The 20,110-nt window shown below is 43.0% G+C and overlaps 1 protein-coding gene across 10 annotated transcripts in view; it reads left to right on the forward strand.

Moving 5' to 3' along the window:
• CEP170 (centrosomal protein 170) overlaps positions 1–20,110 on the forward strand; it is a 350,277-nt gene that overhangs the window by 20,431 nt on the left and 309,736 nt on the right. The window contains exon 1 of one of the 10 annotated variants that reach the window (XM_029593970.1): positions 19,269–19,395. The exons of the other annotated variants lie outside the window; for them this stretch is intronic. The gene's annotated coding sequence lies outside the window, so the exon portion shown is untranslated. Of the gene's footprint in view, positions 1–19,268; positions 19,396–20,110 lie in introns of those variants that run through there. 10 annotated transcript variants of the gene reach the window in all.

Genomic DNA, 20,110 nt, shown 5'->3' on the forward strand with positions numbered 1-20,110 from the left:
AGTACCTTTTTATCCTCTTCTTCCTCCTGCTGACTAATTTTAATATCAGATTGCCTTTTGCAGATTATGAATGAGCATCTGTAGGGAGAAAGTTTTAAACCTATGCAGTGTGTGGGGGTTTTTTTGGTTTGATTGGTTAGTCTTTTGATGCTCATGCTGGAAAAAGATTTTTTGATAGATTCTGTTGTGGTTCAAATAGACACTTATGTCCTATGGGAAAGAACCTTGGAGATTATTTTTGCTGTCGATAAGCAGTCTGAATTAGCCAAGCTGCATAGGGTGACGTCATCAGGCAGCACTAGGCGGTGCTGTGTCTCAAAGCTTGTAGAGTTTTCAGCCCTACTGGGCATGCGCTGTTCTTCCCACGCTAATCAGCGTTCCAGAAGTCTCCTCAGTTTGTTTTTGTCTGCGCACAGCATGGACAGTGGATTCAGAGTCTCGAGAATTTTTTGTCTCCTCAAAAGATTCACTTAAATGAACACACACCCCCCTCCCCCCCAAAAAAAGCACTTTTCAGTGCTCAGTGCTACTATTATTCCTGGGAGAATTCTGTGCAAAAAATTTAAAATTTTAGGCACAAAAACTTTTATATTGGTCAAAATAACACAATTTACACGACAGTCCTTAATTACATTTTAAATTAATACAGAAAAAAAGTTATTACTTAAAGATGCAGCATTTTAAATATTTTGAGCAGAATTTCCCTAGAAATTCACTGTAAGAGTGTCCCTTCCACTCACTCTCCCTACTCCCCTGGCCACTTTTCCTTCTCAGGCCCCAACTCCTCCACCTACCAGTATCTCTCTCCTCCACCTCTAGGCTCAACCCCTTCCACTCTATGGCTACTCCCAGAGTTTGACCCCATTCTCAGTAGTGCCCCTCACACAGGCTCCCTTTGTCTCACACTCACATGCTCCCTCTCTCTAGTGCACATACACACACCCTCATACAGGCTCCCTCACTCTCTTGCACACACATCCCCTCATACCAGGGTCCCTCTCTCATGCATACATCCTCACACAGGCTATGTATGTCGTTCTCAAGTACCTCTTCACAAAGGCTCTCTCTCACACACACACAATCCCTTCACACAGGCTAGCACCGTCACATACACAGGATCCCTTTTTCATACACACCAGCTCCCAGTCTCTCCCACACATACACACTCCTTCACAATCTCCTCATATAGATTCCCTCTCTTTGACACCCACGCTCAAGCACCCCCTGCTCTCTCTCTCTCTCTCACCCCTCTCCTCTTCCTCCCCTCCTGTCTCTCACACAACACCTCTCTACACACATTCACTCTCACCGGGGGCCTTCATCTACACTGCGAGCGGAGCACATTCCACTGCATGCGGGGGCCTTCATCTTCACCACAGCGGCAAATGCTCCATTTGTGGCATGCCAGGGCCTTCATCTTTGCCACGAATGGCGCGCCGGGGTCTTCCCCTTCGCCGTGACCAGCACACGCTTACTTCATGGCATGCTGGGGCTTTCATGTTCACCACAAATGGCGTACTCCGTTCATGGCATGCCGGGGTCTCCTTTGCCATTTTCTGTTCAGAATTTGGGAATTCTGCACAAATTCTGCACTCTGCAGTAGTGCAGAATTCCCCCAGAACTATACTATAGGCCACAAAAAAGATATCTGGCTTTATGTATTGCTCCTGTGGCCACATCATGTCAGTGATTGACGGCCACAATTATTATTGTTTGTGTTTGGGTGCAGATCATGACCAAACAAACTGCTGAGATTGTGGCAGAATGTCACCTAGGGCCCAGCGTTGGAGAGCAGAGAAAACAGTGTGCCCTCTTCACTGGCGGGAGTTTCCTTGGCATCAGCCTCGGACAGTGCATTCTCAGATACAGGCTGCAAAGGTAGGAAATCCTCTCATTCCTCTTCCAGATGGAGGGAGAGTATAATGGGTCCACAGAGCCAGCAGGCCTCCATGGAAATGGCACACGTGTTGAAAGCATCAATTAAAACCACTTTGGTACTATTGAAGCAAAGGACCGAACCAAAGCAAAACCGGCTAATGCCTATCATGTCCACACGGTGTACAAAAGAATGCTCCACATGGCGCAACATCTTCTGTTGCGCAAAATACAGCATGGTGCATGATGCACCCCAAACGGTGCATAGCACAATGCAGTCAGCTCTGACAGACTGTTTAAGAAAGAATTAAGAACTTGGCTATTTGAAGTGGCGTATGAGAATATGACAGCATTTCCTAGCGTGTAGCCACATGGACTCAGGACCAATGGGTATTGTGCTCTCCTGATAGCAGATGGGAGACGGAGTCAGATTTCAAAGCTGACGTCAGCCTACATATACCCGTGCAGCATGCTTAACTCTTCAGTATTTCTCCGTCTCCCATAGCAGATGCGGACACTATCCAAAAGAGAATAGTGTAACATTTACAAGAAAGAAGAGAGCCCCGCTTCTCCTGGGGTGAAACCTAATGGTCCCTCCCCCAGTTGAGACTTTCCTGAGGTCGATTCGATATCGCTCAGAGGTGAGCCTTAGTCCACCGGCCAATTTCCGGCATGGGCGTTGCCCCCAGGGTAGCTGAAAGGCAGCGGGTGCAGATTTGAGTGCGGCGGTGAAGGTATTTCCCTCTTTCCCCCCCCCGCAGCTGGAGACCGCCTGCATGTGACCGGTAAGCGCCGAGACCAGGTAAGGTAGAAACCTTTTCTTCTAAGTCTCCGGGCTCCAAGGCTTGAACAGCCGTACCGACTTTCCTCCGAGATTTAAATCAGGTTGAGCAGCCTTCCTCTGGCTAGGCCCTGATCTGGTCGAGGATCCACACGCGTGGGGACCCTCCGGGGGGGGGGGTGACATCTTGTTGCCAGGGTCATCAGCGCCATCTTCTGCCCTTGCCGTCTGTACACGCGAAGCAGGCCCAAGGCGCCAAACTTGAGCGCATCTGAAGGATACTCGCTTAACTTCGTGCACATCTGGGTTGTGTGCACAGTGGCGCGCACAACTAGGCCGCACCCATAACTGGGCCACGCGCACAAAATCTGCCGCCTGCACGCATAACTTGTGCGTATGTACTGCGCATAACTTCTGCGCTCCCGACGCACACAACTAAGAGGTGTACATTTTAAAAGACAGTATGCTGGATTTTATAAGATACCCGCGTAGCCGCAAGTATATTATAAAATCTGGGGTCGGCGCGCGCAAGGGGGTGCACATTTTTGCTGTGTTGGGGCCCCGAGACTTACGCGTGTCCCGGGGCTTGCGCGCGCCGCCAAGCCTATGCAAAATAGGCTCAGCGCACGCAGGGGGGTTTTAAAAGGGTTACGCGCGTACCTTATGCACATAACCCTTTTAAAACCCGGCCCAGAGCATCCACATGCTTAACTCTCGCACGGACAAATTTTTAAGCCCTGCACGCGCACAAACAATGGCACCACCATCCAAGAAGGCCAAGGGACCCTTCCTTTGCCCAGCCTGCCACTTGAGAGCTGCACAGCCTGAATTAGAATCCCTGCTGTGCCAGCAGTGCGAACAGAACCAGGGAGAGCCCAATCAAGACTCCCACAGCCAGGAGAGGGATCCGGAACCACTGATAATGGCACCCTGGACCTAACTGTCCAAATCGGCACCCTCACAGGAAAGTTCCTCCGGGGCTACCACTACAATCCCTCCTGGCATCAACATGGACCCAGGAACCTTCTCCTGGGTGGAATTTTTTAAAGGGCTGCAAACCTTTGTCTAGGCGCAACCAGCCCTGGCTGTCCACTTGCCTCAAACTCTGCCGGAAGCACAAGCACTTCCCAGCACCTCCTGAGGCCCTCGAGACATGCCTCTCCTATCCAAGATCATCCCGGATGGGGAGCCAGATACCTCAGAAGAGGAATCAGACTCCCTGGAAGAAGGGGAAACCCCCCCAGGGATGGAGCCGTACCGGACTATGCTCCGATTCTTCCACAAAGATGAATTACCAGCTCTTGTGTCCCAAACTATGAAGATACTGGGTCTCCCGGGCACGGACTCTACATTGGAACCTAAAAAGAATCCCTTGTTGGTGTACCTCCGTAAAGCCTCATGCTATTTCTCTATGTTGGAGCCCATCAAGGAACTGATTGACCTGGAATGGAATGCTCCAGAGGCCAGTTTTAAAGGGGGATGGGCACTAGAAGCCCTAAACCCGCTGGAACCCACGGCCAAGGAACTTCTATGCTTCCCTAAAGTGGACGCTATGATTTGCGGTGTCTCAAAACGCATCACAATCCCTGTGGAGGTAGGAGCGGCACTGAATAAAGAGAAGGCTAATATTTCCTGATCTGAAGATTCTGCTGTTGCTACATGATGGCTAAGTTCTTTGTCTTTTCAGCTGCCTGGGTCATTGTACATACTTTGAATTCTGAGCGGTAACTGTCCTTAAAATTATCTGAGGGCCTGTGATCACCAAAATCTGAGACCACCTTTACCAGAGGTCAAATTTCTTCAGCTTCTGTCTGGCTGGGCACTTAATTCTGAGATTAAATTATGGACTCCAAATATGAACTAGCTCCTCTAGCTCATATTAGTTGATCTGTCAATGTAGCTGGCAAGCCTTGAGCCCTGGGGTGAATCTATGAGGGGCTAGATATGACCCCCAACAAACACTATGGGTTCAGTCACCATACTTGTCTGGTGGACATTATTAAAAACAAAATTAAGCTAGTGCACCCTTAGCCCTGATCATTTGTGAAATAAAACAGGAGGTTGAAGACCTAAGCAAGTGAATCACTTAAAAAAAAAAAAAAGAAAGAAAGAAGAACAAATCAGTGCAGCAGTTTTTTTCAGGACTTTTCTGTGAAAGAAAGGAATATTTGAATGGTAAGAGCAGACAGCAATAAAATAGCACATACACATTCGAGGTGAGCAAGAAGACTGTTTGGATGGTGTGATACTCATGGAAAAACTAGCCCAATGTGTAACAGGTACTGACTACAGATAGGAAGTGAAATCAGAAAGGGCTCATCACATGGTGGTCTCACATGATATTGGCCTTTTCCTAGCATGTAGACAAATGGACTAGGGACCAGTTGGTTTATGCTCCCCTGCCAGCAGATGGAGATGGAGCTGGAGCAAGCTGATGTCACAGTATATATAGCCCTGCAGTGACCCCAGCCTGACAGTATTCTCCATCTCCAGAAGATGATGGACGTGCATCTCCCTATGGGGATTGCTTTGAGCTTTTTGGAATGGAACTCGCAGTCTCAGGACTATGTGGTTCAGCTTCACTTGGCCGATGGAAATCTGCTCCCACCTCCAGTAGTGGTTGAAGGAGGATCATCTGAGAGGGGATTCCCTTGTCCTCTCCAACCTGGTTGGTACTCATGACAGATGCAAGTCTCCATGGTTGGGGGGCTCATTGTATGAAGTTAATGGCCCAGGGGCGCTGGAATGCCAAAGAGTCCCGCTGGAACATCAATTGCCTAGAGACCTGGGCACTACGCCTGGCATGCAGGATCAAGCGGTTCATGTGATGTTGGACAACGCGACAACAGTGGCCTATATCAATCGCCAGGGAGGAACCAAGAGCCAGCAAGTGTCGCAGGAAATAGTCCAGCTGATGGAATGAGCAAACTTTCTCAGCAGGGAGAGTCTGGACCCAGGAGAATGGGTGTTGTTAGCCGAGGTGTTTCAGCTGATTGTGGATCGCTGGGGCCTTGATAGAAAATGTCTGAGAAACAGACTCGATTGACTTCACCAGCAATAAAGTGAAAATATTCCAGGACTTGTCCCAGTACACTTTGTAGAAGCTGAAACTTCTACAGATATCACTGAAACAAAGAATATATCTTTAGTGACATGTTTGCAGCCAAGGCTTTTGTATGCTTTGAGGTTTTCCTCCAACTCCTTATAGTTGTTTGCCTTGTTTCTGAGAAAATTTGTTACCACTAACTGAAAGGCTTTCCACGCCTTCTTTCCTTTGTCATGCAGTGCACGGTTAAATACATCATCTCAAAAAAGTTCATGAATCTGAAGTTCATCTTCCTTTATCTTAGATTCACTTACCTTGGTGGTAAATTTCCAAGGTTATTTGAAGGCTGCTTTAGTTTTGTCCATGGCCTTGACAAAGTTCATCAGCAGACTCAGCTTGATTGTAAGGGTGGTAACAAAATGTTCCTTGATTCAACTAGTGCTGACCATTGAAAACGTTTCCTCCCAGGCTCTGACTGTCAGAGTGACCTGTCTCTTTTGATGTAGTGAGAATCTCTTGCACGACTGTCCCATTACTATTGTTGTGCCCAAAAAGCAAGTACTGTCCAAACCCAGTTATAGATGTATTCATAAAGCCAGTCAAAGATGTACATTAGTCATTTCTGGTTTATTTTGAGATCCTTTCCCTTCTTAACTAACTTATTCTCTGCAATTCCAAAAGCAAAGGTTGTATATACTGATCCAATAGCATATCTTGAAAAGTAAAGCCAATCAACAATGTTAAGCATCATTTCCATTCTCGGTAACCCAGATTTAGTAAAGTTTAACTACATTCATTTCAGAAGCATTTTGGCTGTAGACCTCCTCTTATACTTTTTGGCCAGATTGGTAAAAGGAGAATGCATTTTGCTCATCCTATTCCTGCATAACATTTTTTTTTTTAAATCAGGAAATTTCAAAGCCAGTCATCCATTTACTTTATACAGGCAGAACATTTTCTTAAGCATTGAGAATTTTTGTTGACAGTTGGATCAGAAAATTTACTTTGCCTCAGCAGATGTTAAGAAAAAAGAGGTGGGATATTTTAATAACAAAAGTCATGCCCTTGCAGACAGATAAAATCAAAGAGAGAAGGGCTGATTTTGTTTAAGAGGTTTTGGCAGGTATCCGTATTATCCTATGATTAATATATTGCCTAAGCAAAATCAAATTCATGTTCCAAGGGAGTTCTTATTGATTCTAGCCAGATTCACAACAGGAGATATCCTAATGGTAGGGACTTTAACTTAACAATGGACCCAGAGTTAGGAAACAATATCTCAGTAAGGTAACTTGAAAGGTAAGGAAATTATTTTATATTTTAGTGAGCAATCTCACTTTGATTGCCACATGCTGATTTTTGTTTCCAGTCCAAAGACAGGCATTCTCTTTCTTCATGTCCACATAATTTATACACTGGAATAAATTTTGTTTTATTTCGGCCATAATGCTGTAAGACTGCATTGACCTTAGCAGAATGTTATTCAGTGTCTTGGTCCGATATATCCTGTTTACAGCCAATTTTGCATGCTAACTTCTCATCCCTTCCTTTCCTTCATCTATCTCCTCCTCCATTGCTGGACCTCTCTCTTGCCCTCCCCCCCCCCCCCTCTCTCTCTCTGCCCTTTCCCAACCCCAGGGTGATCTGACCAGCAGGAGGAGGAGAGCAGTGCTTTATGCTGAGTTTGCTGCCCAGGCTAGACTTGCACTTTGACCTGAAGATATGGAAGATAGACTTGCTGAACAGCATGGAGTTTCTCAAGCAGCAAGAAGAGGTAGTTGCAGCATATTAAGCATGGCTGCTCTCTGACTGGAATTAGGAGGCTGATGGACGGCCACTGGAGGATCAGCAGGTGAAAAGAGTGAGGCCCCCAGTGTGCACGTGCATTGCACCTTGGCTTTTTTTCTCAGAGAGCTGGTTTCCTATGATTCTGTCAGCATTGCCAGTCCTGTGGCAAGGGTCAGATTTTCTGACCCTTGCCAGCCGAACAATGTGGAACAAAAGGCTTCCGTTATAGATAGACCAAATGGGTTTCTTTAGAAAAAGAGAGGGAGCCAAAAGCATGAGCGACACTGGATCTTATTCACCCAATTAAAGGAAAAATACAGGCATTGATATTGCTATCTCTGAAGGAAAGAAAGCCTTTGACTGTATTTAGTGGCCATTCTGTGAGCATTTGTGTGAATTTTATTAGATTGGTCAGGAGTTTATGCAACACACCTATAATCCGATTTAAGATTAATGGAGTATGCTCCAACTTGTTCAAAATTAGGCTGTGGGACTTGTCAGGGTTGCTGTCTTTCGCTTCTTGTTCATGTTGGTAATGGAGTCTGGCAAGAAGTTTTAAAAATTAGGGATGTGCAGGGCAAATATTTTCGTTTCGGTTTGGTTTTTTATGTTTCTCGATTTGCTTAATGTGTTCATTTTTTTTTTTTGTTTCATTCATTTCCCAAACTAAAAGAAAAAACATTAAAAAAAAACAAAACAAAACCCCACAACAGAAAATAAACCAAAACAGGCCTCCCTGAGGCCCTCCAGCCCCACCCCTGAAAGAAAATTGCAGGGCCAGGCAATACCCAGCTGGTCTGAGCCAGACCCCTCTTGCCCCTCCCCCCAAATACTTGCTGGGGCTAGAGACCTCCTGGGCCCCCACTTCCTTCCAGATGAAAAAGGTACTCATTTGCTCCTGCCCTACCTCCCCTGAGGCTGGTGCTGAAATGCACTTCGGCATATGGCCGTCCAACATAATGGTGCCAGCTACACTTGAGACAGGCCAGGAAGGTCCCCTGTCCTTACACATTTTTACTTGGAGCAGGAAGGGCTCAAGGAGGCCCCATCGGGATCAGGCCCAGGCTCTGGGATTTTCTTTCAGGGGTAGAAGGGGGGTGCAGGGCCTCAGGGATGTCTTTATTTATTTATTTGTTTTAATGAAATGAAAATATCTGAAAATGCATTGGCCTTTTTAGATTTGCTATTCATTTAACATAAATGCTCATTCCTAATAGAAATCACCCTTTGTTTAGGGAGGTTAAGGCAGGAGGTACTGAGCACAAAGTCACACTTTTTAGTGGTGATGTCATGTTATACATTATCTATATAATTTAATTTCCTCCCATCTCTAATGACAATAATTAGAAAAATGGATGCTTGATTGGATACAAAATGAATGCCTTAAAATTTGTGATTTTTACCTTTTATTATCTAAACAGTCCCAGGAGATTCTAAAACAGCAATTTCTCTGTAAATGGAGTAACCAGATTATTAATTCTAGGGTTATGTATCCCAAAGAGTTATCAGTGCTGTATGAGCTTAATTACCTTTCCTTATTGAAAAAAATGAAACGATTTAAAAGGTGACAGCTATCTTCTTGGCTTGGTTAAATAGCTGCAATTAAGCTGAATGTACTCCCTGAAGTGATTGTTCTTTGAAATGCTTCCTATTAGTTCTCCAGGTAAATTATATAGGGAACTCAATAAAGCTATTAACCCCTGTTACATGGAATACGTATGAGGCTAGAGTGGCAAAATCCATTTTTAATCAGACTGGGACTAGCAATGAACATAAGAACATAAGAAATTGCCATACTGGGTCAGACCAAGGGTCCATCAAGCCCAGCACCCTGTTTCCAGCAGTGGCCAATTCAAGCCACAAGTACCTGGCAAGTACTCCAAAACAAAGTATATCCCACGCTATTAATGCTAGTAATAGTAGTGGCTATTTTCTAAGTCAACTTGATTAATAACAGGTAATGGACTTCTCCGAGAACTTATCCAAACCTTTTTTAAACCCAGCTACACTAAACACACCACCTGTCAATAAATTCCAGAGTTAATTGTGCGTTGAGTGAAAAAGAACTTTCTATGATTAGTTTTAGATGTGCCACAATGTTAACTTCATGGAGTGCCCCCTAGTCCTTCTATTATCCAAAGAGTAAATAACTGATTCACATTACCCGTTCTAGACCTCTCATGTTTTTAAAGACCTCTATCAAATTTCCCCTCAGCCGTCTCTTCTCCAAGCTGAACAGCCCTAACCTCTTCAGCCTTTCCTCATAGGGGAGCTGTTCCATCCCCTTTATCATTTTGGTTGCCCTTGAAGAAATGGTTACCTAATTTTAGAACTTATTTTGCTCCCTAGGGGGAGATACCCTGCAGGTTTGGAAAACAGCAAAAGAAAATGAGACCCTCTGATTCTTTAGTCCCACATAAGTTAAAAATGTGGGATGAATGCTATACCAGACCTACCCTCACGACATTTCCCTCTTCTTTGGCCACCTTGTGGGACAGTTCGGATTTCCTTTTTGTGTTTACCAAACGAAACTTTGCTCGGTGGCTGGATGTTGCAATTGTACAATTAAAGTAAGTTTTAAACCGTTTAAAATCTTTTAAAGCATTGTGATTTTAAAAGATTAAAAAAAGAAAATTTGAGTTAAGAATCTTCAAATATACAGTTTCCAAGGCATGGATGTTGGAAAACTTACAGATCTGAACATTTAGTGAGGGGACCCCCGTACGTTATTTTAATGCAAAGTAGCAACAAGTCGTTTTTTTTAATTTTTTCTTAAATTCATGATGGACTGGGAAAATGATGTTGTCCATTATTCTCAATTTAGCAGAGTGGCATAGAGTACTGACAGGGAAGTCCTATTCATACTCATGATTCAGGAGAATGGCTTTAAGACTTTGCATAGATAGCAACCAAAATCTGCTAGCAAGCAACTGGTCATTTTCCACTCTTGAAGTACCAGCGTTATGCAGGAAGCATCCTGTAAATTCCCCCCCCTCCCCACTCAACAAATGTGACTTCACACCCTCTGACCCCTGCAGGTCATTGCTCCAGGGCAGCTTGGAGTATGGAGCACAGTTGGAGAGAGGATGTAAGGGTGAAAAATGATTTCGGAAAGTTGAGCACCAGGCCAGCAGGAGGGGCTCTGCTTTGATTCCTGGAATCAGCTAGGGATGTTGCGTAGATAGGGGTAGATTTTCAGAACTTACGCTGCCTGGCGCGCACACATGGATGTGCGATTTTATAACATACGCGTGCTTGCGCATGTTATAAAATGCCGGGTCGGCACGCTCAAGGGGTGGATCGAGTTATGCAATTACATGTGGTGATGCATCGGGGTCTTCCCCCAGTTCCCTCCCAGTCTGCTCCAATTAAACAGCGGACTGGGAGAGAATTCCCAACCCCCTAGCCTAACCTCCCTTTCCCTTCCCTTATCTTGCCCTCCCCTATCCCTATCCTAACTAGCCTGATTTTTTTTATGTCTCACCTTTTGCTCCTGCTTCGGAGCAGGAACAGGTTGCATGCGCCGGCATATGGCCGCTGTGCCAGGTGCCTCTAACCCCGCCCCCCTCCGGACCGCCCTTTTTTCTAGGCCCGAGACTTACACGAGAGGCTGGGCCCTTTGAAAACTGGCCCGGAGTGTGTAAGGCCCGCCCACGTGCTTAAACCCCGGACGTTTTAGCACTTAAGTTCTGAAAATCTAGCGCATAGTGTTTACAGCCCCTGGGTGGAGGGGAGTTATGGTCAACCATAAAGGTGACACTTGGTGGCCAGATGCACAGCCCATGGATTCTGGAAGCAGCCCTCGTGTTATGGCTCTTGGTCTTAGGGTCATTGCTGCAATGGCTGCAATGGTAGTTGTAGATAAAGACTCTTGGTGCCAGGATCCCAGCAGGAATTAAAATGGAGGAAGCCCTGCCAAAATGTTGGTGCCAGAGGGCAAACACATTTTCCCTTGTTGTGTTTGCTTGTTTTCCATGTTCTTTGCTTTTCTTTGCTCCTCTTCCTCCCCTCCCCAACTCTTCCTTGAGCAGGAACTTCTTTCCCAGGCTGCTGCCAGAACCACAACTGCGGTTTCTCTTCCAGGGCTTGACCCCAGTCTTCCCCTACTTTCAGTGTCCTAAAGGTTGCTCATGTTGGCAGCTTGTGAGTGGATTCTCGGGACTGATAGATGACGAAATACTGCACAGAAACTCCAGGAAATATGATTGTCATCTCCCTGGGAGATAGTGGTCAAACTGGTACCTTTTCCACATAACATGCCTGTATTCAAGCTTACCAGAAAGAGGTCACTTCATGAATATTCAGGTTTCTGATAGCTTGCGTCTCGTGGACCTTTTGATGATTATACTCTGCTCCCTGTCTGTAAAAGTTAGTATGTTTGAAAACCTTCTGCTAATATCCCATTTACTTATGGCTGTCTTTTGGGCAATGGGAAGCAGTTGGAAGAAAGCCATTAAATTAATCATTAAGGTTTGTTTCTATGCTGACTGGGATGTCTGTGTTAATGGAGAAATAAATATTTCTTTGCAGAGATTAGACACCCAGACAATAGTGCAATGTGATGGCCTTTTCTCTGCTTGGTAGTGGGAGGTATTCCAAAGACTTGGAAACCATAAACATTGGCTATCTTCGCTATATATTAATCTCCGACATACTTGTGATAACTGTGTGGAGTAAAATCGGATAATGCTTGGGAAATCTACTAGTATATGTATAGAGAGAGCTTTATATGTGGTAGTACTGACCTGTCATGGGAAGAGTGCTTTTTCTCAATATTATGTATTAAGGTTGATTATAATTGTTCTGACTATGAGGTTGGCATGTTGTGAAGAGACTGTTAATATTGATGAGAAATACTTCAATATTTTTCTATTTTGGTTTTAAATTTATTTGCAAGTACAGATGCAGTTGTGTTTCACCATTGATATTACATGTAAATGGATTATCTATGTATGGTAATTATACACTTTATTGTACTATTTCAAGATTACTAAAGTTTTGAAGGAAAAAAAGAAACTATAAAAACTAATTGCACATAGAAGGGACATATAAGCAGACAAGTTCTGGGCACCAAGTTGCTCAGGTGCCTAAAAATTACTGCTGACCTGGGTCCAGGAGGAGCCACCTTGGATCATCTCAGTGAAATTGGAGTATTCCACCATTAACGAAGATCCTTAGATCTAAGATTCATTTGTGGTTCGCTTCACTTGAAGCCTCTCAATCAGCCTCTTACAGTGTCTTGACACCTCAATGTGTTTTAAACCGAGCTGAAGAAAGCCCCTTTTGAGCTTCTGGCCTTTTGTGGGCTAAATTAACTTACTTGGAAGGCAGCATTTTTAGTGATGATCACTTCACTTTTTAGAATTAGGGGGCTTCAAACCCTACTAACTTGGCCACCTAGCACTAAATTTCATTCAACAAACTGGAGCTATGCCTAAGGTTATAATGCATTTCCACCTTAATTAGTCAAATTGTCTTTTTCAACATTTTACTCAAGGCCACCCTGCATACTTTGGATTGTAAGTGAGACATTGCCTTCTAATGGAGTGGATTAAGGACTTGTACCTTCAATTCCCATCTAGATGATATCTTTGTGCTGGTTGATCAATTTCCTGGATGTATGGTTCACTAGTTCTGTCTTTTGTGTTCTTCAGCTTGTAGATGATTCTTGCTATCTATAAGACAGGGTGTAACATATTGAACTTATTTATGAACAGATTCACATTTCTGTAGTGCCAAGGGGTTGCCCAGCTGTAAGCAATGAGGGCCAAGTCTATCCTAGTCCATCCTCATCTAGGCAAGGAAGAGGAAGAACTGGATTATGATGTATTATTTGATCCTTGTTGCTCTTCAGGGTGTTTTTTAGTGCAGCTGACGACAAATCAATTTTGAAACTTGTCAAAGTGGGTACCCCACTTCTCTCACCTTACTGTTGCTCTTGAATAGAACTGCATATTGTACACGTTCCATCTTATAGTCTAGATAATGAAGAAACTTGCCCTTTTGCTGCTGTGGCTTTTGCTGCTGCAGGAAGCAATGTCTGTGTCATGTACTGTTAGAACCATGGGGTTCTTGTTCCTGAGCACAGGACTTTTCCTTCCACAGTCCCAACTTCTGCTTCATTTTTGCAAGTCTAAGGTGTTGTCTTCTCTTGAACCACACCCTCTGGATCTTGATCAAGCTTATCCTGGTGGGCAAGAGGAGCAGAATGGAAACTGGGTCCCATGCTCCAAAAGCATGGTCTCTGACATCCCGCAGTTCACTTTTGCAAAATCCTGAGGCTCTTCCAATATCCTCCCACACAACCACTACTATCCTTACCAAGAGACAGTCTCCACAGAAGATGGTGATATCTAGCTACAGCAAGCACTTCACTTGCTATGATTCATGCATATTTGGTACCAGGATCCTTTTGACCTCCACATCACATCTGATGTATTCCATGAATAGCTCTGTATGTTGCTGATATTTGACCAGATTATCTAACCTTGAGTAGGTTGTTAGAAATTTGCTCTCTAAATGATGCGCAGGTAGTTTTCCCCTCAGTGTCTGCTTCCTTGTAGCAGCAGTGGAAAAGATGCTTTTTGAAAATCTGTTAGTTTATTTTGATTGAAAGAAATATTTTCATTTATAAGATTATTTAAAAGTGGTGTAATAGCTGATTATTCAGGAAATAGAAACCAAAGAGAAATCTCTTGTGCTTAGTTAGTTTCCGTCCTTTGTTTGGCATTCTTAATGCACTAACTAAAAGTTACTGATAAATAGAAATTTACGTATTAAATGGATTTGATTCAATTGCTTATATTTTTTGACTCCAATTTTTCATTATTGTTTTTGTTTTTGACCTGGCAGTTTACATCTGTTCTTTAGGGCTTCCTATTCAATTGGAGCTGATCTCTTTACAACTACCTGGGACATTTTCCCCTAATTTTGTTACATTCCCATTTTCTGTTGGACTAGCTATTGCAGTGACAATCCTTGGCTTCTTCCAGAAGCCAGATAATTTGGACCTTAAACGATAATGGAGATCCATCCCCTAACCCCTCATCTTGGCTGGCCTATGGAAGACTTGATTGGAACTGAACCCAGACCCTCTGCATTGGGCTATCTCTGCTGTCTCTAGTTTAAACATTTTAAAACTGAGAAACACAGAACATGTCTGCAGGTGAAGACATATGGTCCATCCAGTCTGCCCATGTTTCCCATTCCACTTACTGCAAACCTTAATTGACACTTGGCATATCTATCCTTTCCCCACACCCAGAAATCCCTGTGCTTGTACAATGCTTTCTTAAAACTGGTATTTTTTTTTTGTTTCCATTGCCTCCAATGGGAGACTGTTACACATCTACTCTTTTCGTGAAGAAATATTTCCTCATTTTGCTTTTTATTCTCCATTCACCCTCACTCTCATTCTTCAGCTTCCCTTCCTTTAAAAAAATCCTGTTTGTAGTGTTATTTATTCTGTTGTATCCCCCTGCCTCTTTTCCTTCATTGAATACATCTTTAGGCCCTTAAGTCTCTCTTAAGTTTTATGGTGAAGAGCATTGATCAATAGCCCTATTACCGACTCCACCCTGTCTATATCCCTTTGCAGGTGCATTTTCCAGAATTGGACACAGTACTCCAAATGAAGTCTTAACAGAGATTTTATACAGCACCATTACCACCTCTTTTCTTTCATCTGGTTATTCCTTTCCTTATGTACTCTAGCATCCTTCTGGCCTTTTGATGCTGCTTTATCATATTGTTTGGTATGATAACCTCCGGATCCTCTCTTGTGTAATGCACATCAGAACGTGTCCTATTCTTTATTGCTCCTTTTGAGTTTTTGGTACCCAAAATGCTCAACCTTGCATTATTTGGCTTTAAATCTAGTTGCTAAACTTTAGATCATTCCCTTAACTTTCTTAGATTACTTAGGTCTTCTACACTTTTTGGGGTGTCCACCCTTCTTTTTCAAGTTTTAGTTTCAACTGCTAAAGGACACTTCTTTCCAGAAAGCCTGTCGGGAATATCACTTAAGTAAATGATGAACAAAACCAGATCAGTCCCTTTAGCACACTACTAGTAATCCCCCACTTTCCTCCGATTGAATTCCGTTAACGACACATCTTTGTTCTCCCTACCAGGTTCTAACCCAGTCATTCACTTTTGGACCCATACCTACTCTGCTCTTTATAAGTTTTATATATGGAACCACGAGAAAGGCCTTGCTAAAAAAGAGATTAAAAGGCTTTGTTCAGGTAATGTTAGGAGTTATCCAGACAAAAACTGACTTTTAAAAACTCCCCCCCCCCCCCCCCCCGCCCCACTCTTTAGCTAAATTTAGTTGTCTTGGTAACTCATTACCTGCGCAAACTTTAACTGGATAAAAATAGGTGGTGATGGAGGCATTCTGGGAATGTGACTAAAAATTACCAGTGAACTCTGATATTAGCCGGATAGGTCTGGTTGGGAAAACTACCTGTTGAAAAGTTTATCCAAATATATTCAGTGGAGCACTTATCTGATTATGTTCTGCCGAATATCTTTGGCCTGCTGAATATCGACTTCTAAGTATACAACATCAATTGCTTTCCCCTGATCTAAGCCCCTGACCACTCAGTCAAATAAATGATTAGTTCTTTTTATGAAGACCTACTTCTGGGGAAATGTTGTTGCCTTGGATTCCAGAAAATGACCTGTGTTCTGTTTTATCAGGGATTCCATTCATTTTTCCACCATTGATGTCAGACTAGCCAGACTTTAGTGACATCCTCCTCTTGTTTTCCACTTTTGTGAGGGGGGGTATACACATCTTCCTGTCTCCAGTCCCTAGGGGACCATATCTGACACCAATGAAGCATTGAAAATGTCAGACAATGAGGCTGCCAGAGCTTCTCTGAGCTCCCTTAATACCCTACTTTGTATCCTATCTGTCCCTATAGCTTTATCCACTTTCAGTTTTGCTAGCTTCTCTTGAACTTTCTCTTCTGAAATTTGCTTTAGGTCTTCCTCACTTCCATATTTATTTCAAACAATCATTTGCAGGCCTTCTCCATCCCATTTATCCGGTGAATAGTGAACAGCAGAATTTATTTAGTAATTCCATTTTTTTGGTCGGTCTCTAGACATTCCGTCACTTCATTTTTCAGTCTTGCTATCCCACCTTTGCTTTTTTCTCCTATCACTAACATACTGTATTTTAAAAAGTGTCTTGTCACCATGCTTTCCTGAATTAGCTGTTTTCTCCTCTATTTGTGTTTCTTCTCTGTTGATCACTTTCCCAGCTTCTCTCAGCTTTTACAAATGTAGTTTCTTGTCTTTCTCCTTCTGTGATCTCTTGTAGCCTTTGAATGCTAACCCTTTTCCCCTTGTATTTTCAGACACCTCTTTTGTGAGCAATAGTGGCCTTTCTATCCATTTACAGATTGGTTTGTTGCCCTAGTGATATCTCTTTTTGGCTTTGCCCACAGCTCTTCTGCTCCCCATATCATATCCCATTTTGTTAATAACTCCTTGGGGTGCTCTCCCACCTCACCCCATCTCATTGAAATTTGTTTTCCTTAAATCCAGGCCTTAGCATTTGTTAGAACACCCTTTGCCTTTACCCTGCATTCCAGGTAACTAACAACTGTGACCTTTGATACACTATTCCCATTTGTATGTTTCCAGCATTGCACCCACTTCTCTCCTAATTGTGTGGGATCTGTAACTAGTTGCCTATAAATGTAACATAGTAAATGATGGTAGAAGACGACCCAAGTGGTCCATCCAGCCTGCCCAGGAAGTGTTTAGGGTGCTGTTCTATGCAGTAACACCTGCCTCCTGTGCTTTCTGTGACAGGTTGAACTGCCACTGGTTACTCCTTTCTTTAGGGAGTGCAAGATCTTCCTGCTTCTAGTTGATACTGCAATCTGGATGTCCCAGTCAACATCTAGCAGATTAAAATCACCTACCAAATTTGTATTATTTCAAGTATTTAAATTTTTATCTTGTTTGTTGTTGGTGTATTTGTATTGCTCCAATTGTATATATCAGCCCTATTTTTTTAGCCATCTTCTGTAAATGGAAGTATGCTTTGCCAATGTATCGTTTTGCTTGGTTATTTTCTTTTTTGATCAGATGTTTCCTCCTACAAGCTTTTGGGCTTCCAGCTTGGTCTGAACCAGGGCTAGGATCTGGCATCATGAGCCTTCATTAGTAGCTATCCAAGAACTGTTCCTCTATTTTATATTCCCACTCTCCCTTATCCAGTGTACTCAGTCTGATTATTTCAGCAATGGTCCTGGGCCAGGGACTTGCATCAGAGCTCCTTCTGAAACCCTGCAGTCATGGACCATGAATTTGGCTCTCTGGTGTCTCCCTTGAGCAATGACCATACCTCCCTATGGGAGAGGTGTGTTTATTGTTTCCATAGAGCAGTAGAGTCAACTTGATCAAACTGGGCTAGTCCTTTGATAATGTTTTTATATTTTTAATGGATTTAGGACATTCCATGTCAAGTGGACCAATTTAGAAAATCATCCATGCTCAACCTCTTTCAAATTGAATAAAAGTTTGTGTGAATGTTCTCAAACAAAACTATGCAAAATTTTTTTGGCTGGATCTCTATTGATTCAAGAGTTAGAGGCAGCTGAATGAAGGTCGCTCTTAGAGTACTGTGCTCCACACGACACAAAACAGCCACTTTGACCGGGGACTGCAATGTTGTGGATTATTACAACCTCTGGTGCTAGGTTCCAAACTTTGCATAGGAACTTAACATGAGCTTGCTTACCCATTTTATGGGCCAGCAAAGTACGTAAAAAATTTTACAAAAGAAATTTAAGGCCTATTTTGACTCCTCATTGCTTTGATGTATACTTTAATTCAGGCCATAACTGAATCAGTAGTCATGGCTCATGACGTACGTACATCTAGGATTTTCACTAGGAGGTTTTGCAGCCAACTGGAAATAAAGATATAGTTACATAAAGGTATGTCACCTGTGTATGGAAATGTTTTGCCATTTTTTGGGTGCAAATAAATCTGTGTAGTTTTTAATTTTTTTCTTTCTAATGTCATTTGAAGAGTACCTTTTTTGCTACAAAAGTCACCCTGTTTTGTCTTGGATCCAGTCTTGCTTTGGTCAAAATTACAGTCCCAAAGACAAGCATCATTTGCATGAGTGAATGCATTATGTTAAAAAGAGCCGTCTTTGTCATTAAGCTGTGAAAACATGTAAATGAGCTAGAATGTGAAATTATACAATGTAGCTGAGTTTACTGTGCTTACAAACACTTTATTAGCTTTTGGCCATATTGTTGTTTGGACATATTTCAATAAATTAGTCATCAAAGTCAGTGCAAAACTTTGTATGCTGATTAGTTAACTAATTGCATTGGTCAGGTGGCTGAGCCACTGCCAGTTCAGACAAATTGACAACCCCATCACCTAGGGGCCACCCAGACAGCCGACAAGGTACCAGCCACAGGTTTTCCAGCTTTTTATTTAAGCACCAAACAAGACACATATGTACACGAATTGCGTAAACTGCAGATCTCACAAAAATTCACTTAGTCTTTTTTCCTGCCTTACACATGCTTTTAAATGTCCCATCAATGTGTGACACAGTGGCTTGTAAATAAATGGCCTGCCTGCCTAGAAGTTGTGTTTGGGTGTGCATCAAGGGTAGCACTAATGGGCTCTTCTGGAACCAACAGGTATCTCTACAGGATGGCCACTAAAATGACCTGGCAGGACCTTGGGGATGCAAGAAATTGACCAAGACATCACGTTCCTCAATTGAAACTTCACATATATGGCCAATCCACCAGGAAATATGATAGATGCAAGCTAAACATTGACAGGTTGGAAGCTGGATACTTGAAGGGCAGGAAAATATTAACGTTCATGTTCTAGACCACTTGCAATGATTGAGGTAATGTCATTCGAAATTTTGTTAATGCAAATTTTAGTTGCATCAGTGGGCTTGAATTGAAGATTTTCCCTTGTGCCCAGCAACTGTATGACCTTTCCTAAACCTCTCATCCTGAATAAGTCTCATTGCTTCAGTGTCCTGCTTTGGACAAAGACAAATGTGATACCAGTGACACTTTTATCACAAAAGTCAAATAGATCCTTTGGTGTCAAATTTGGTTATTAAGGGGGGTGTTGTAAACTAGCACGGGCAGCTAACCTTTTTGTGGTTCCTCCAATCCCATCACAGGGTGATTTTCCATGGATAGTGCCAAAAAGTTCCATTCAGCGACCAAAATGATAAAGGGAATGGAACAGCTCCCCTATGAGGAAAGACTAAAGAAGTTAGGACTTTTCAGCTTGGAGAAGAGACGGCTAAGGGGGGATATGATAGAGGTGTTTAAAATCATGAGAGGTCTAGAACGGGTAGATGTGAATCGGTTATTTACTCTTTCGGATAATAGAAAGACTAGGGGGCACTCCATGATGTTAGCATGTGGCACATTTAAAACTAATCGGAGAAAGTTCTTTTTCACTCAACACACAATTGGACTCTGGAATTTGTTGCCGGAGGATGTGGTTAGTGCAGTTAGTATAGCTGTGTTTAAAAAAGGATTTCCTAGCGTGTAGCAGATGGACTCAAAACAAATGGGTATAGTGTGCTCGTGCTAGCAGTT

Source organism: Rhinatrema bivittatum, chromosome 3, assembly GCF_901001135.1.
Source record: "Rhinatrema bivittatum chromosome 3, aRhiBiv1.1, whole genome shotgun sequence".
NCBI lineage: Eukaryota > Metazoa > Chordata > Amphibia > Gymnophiona > Rhinatrematidae > Rhinatrema > Rhinatrema bivittatum.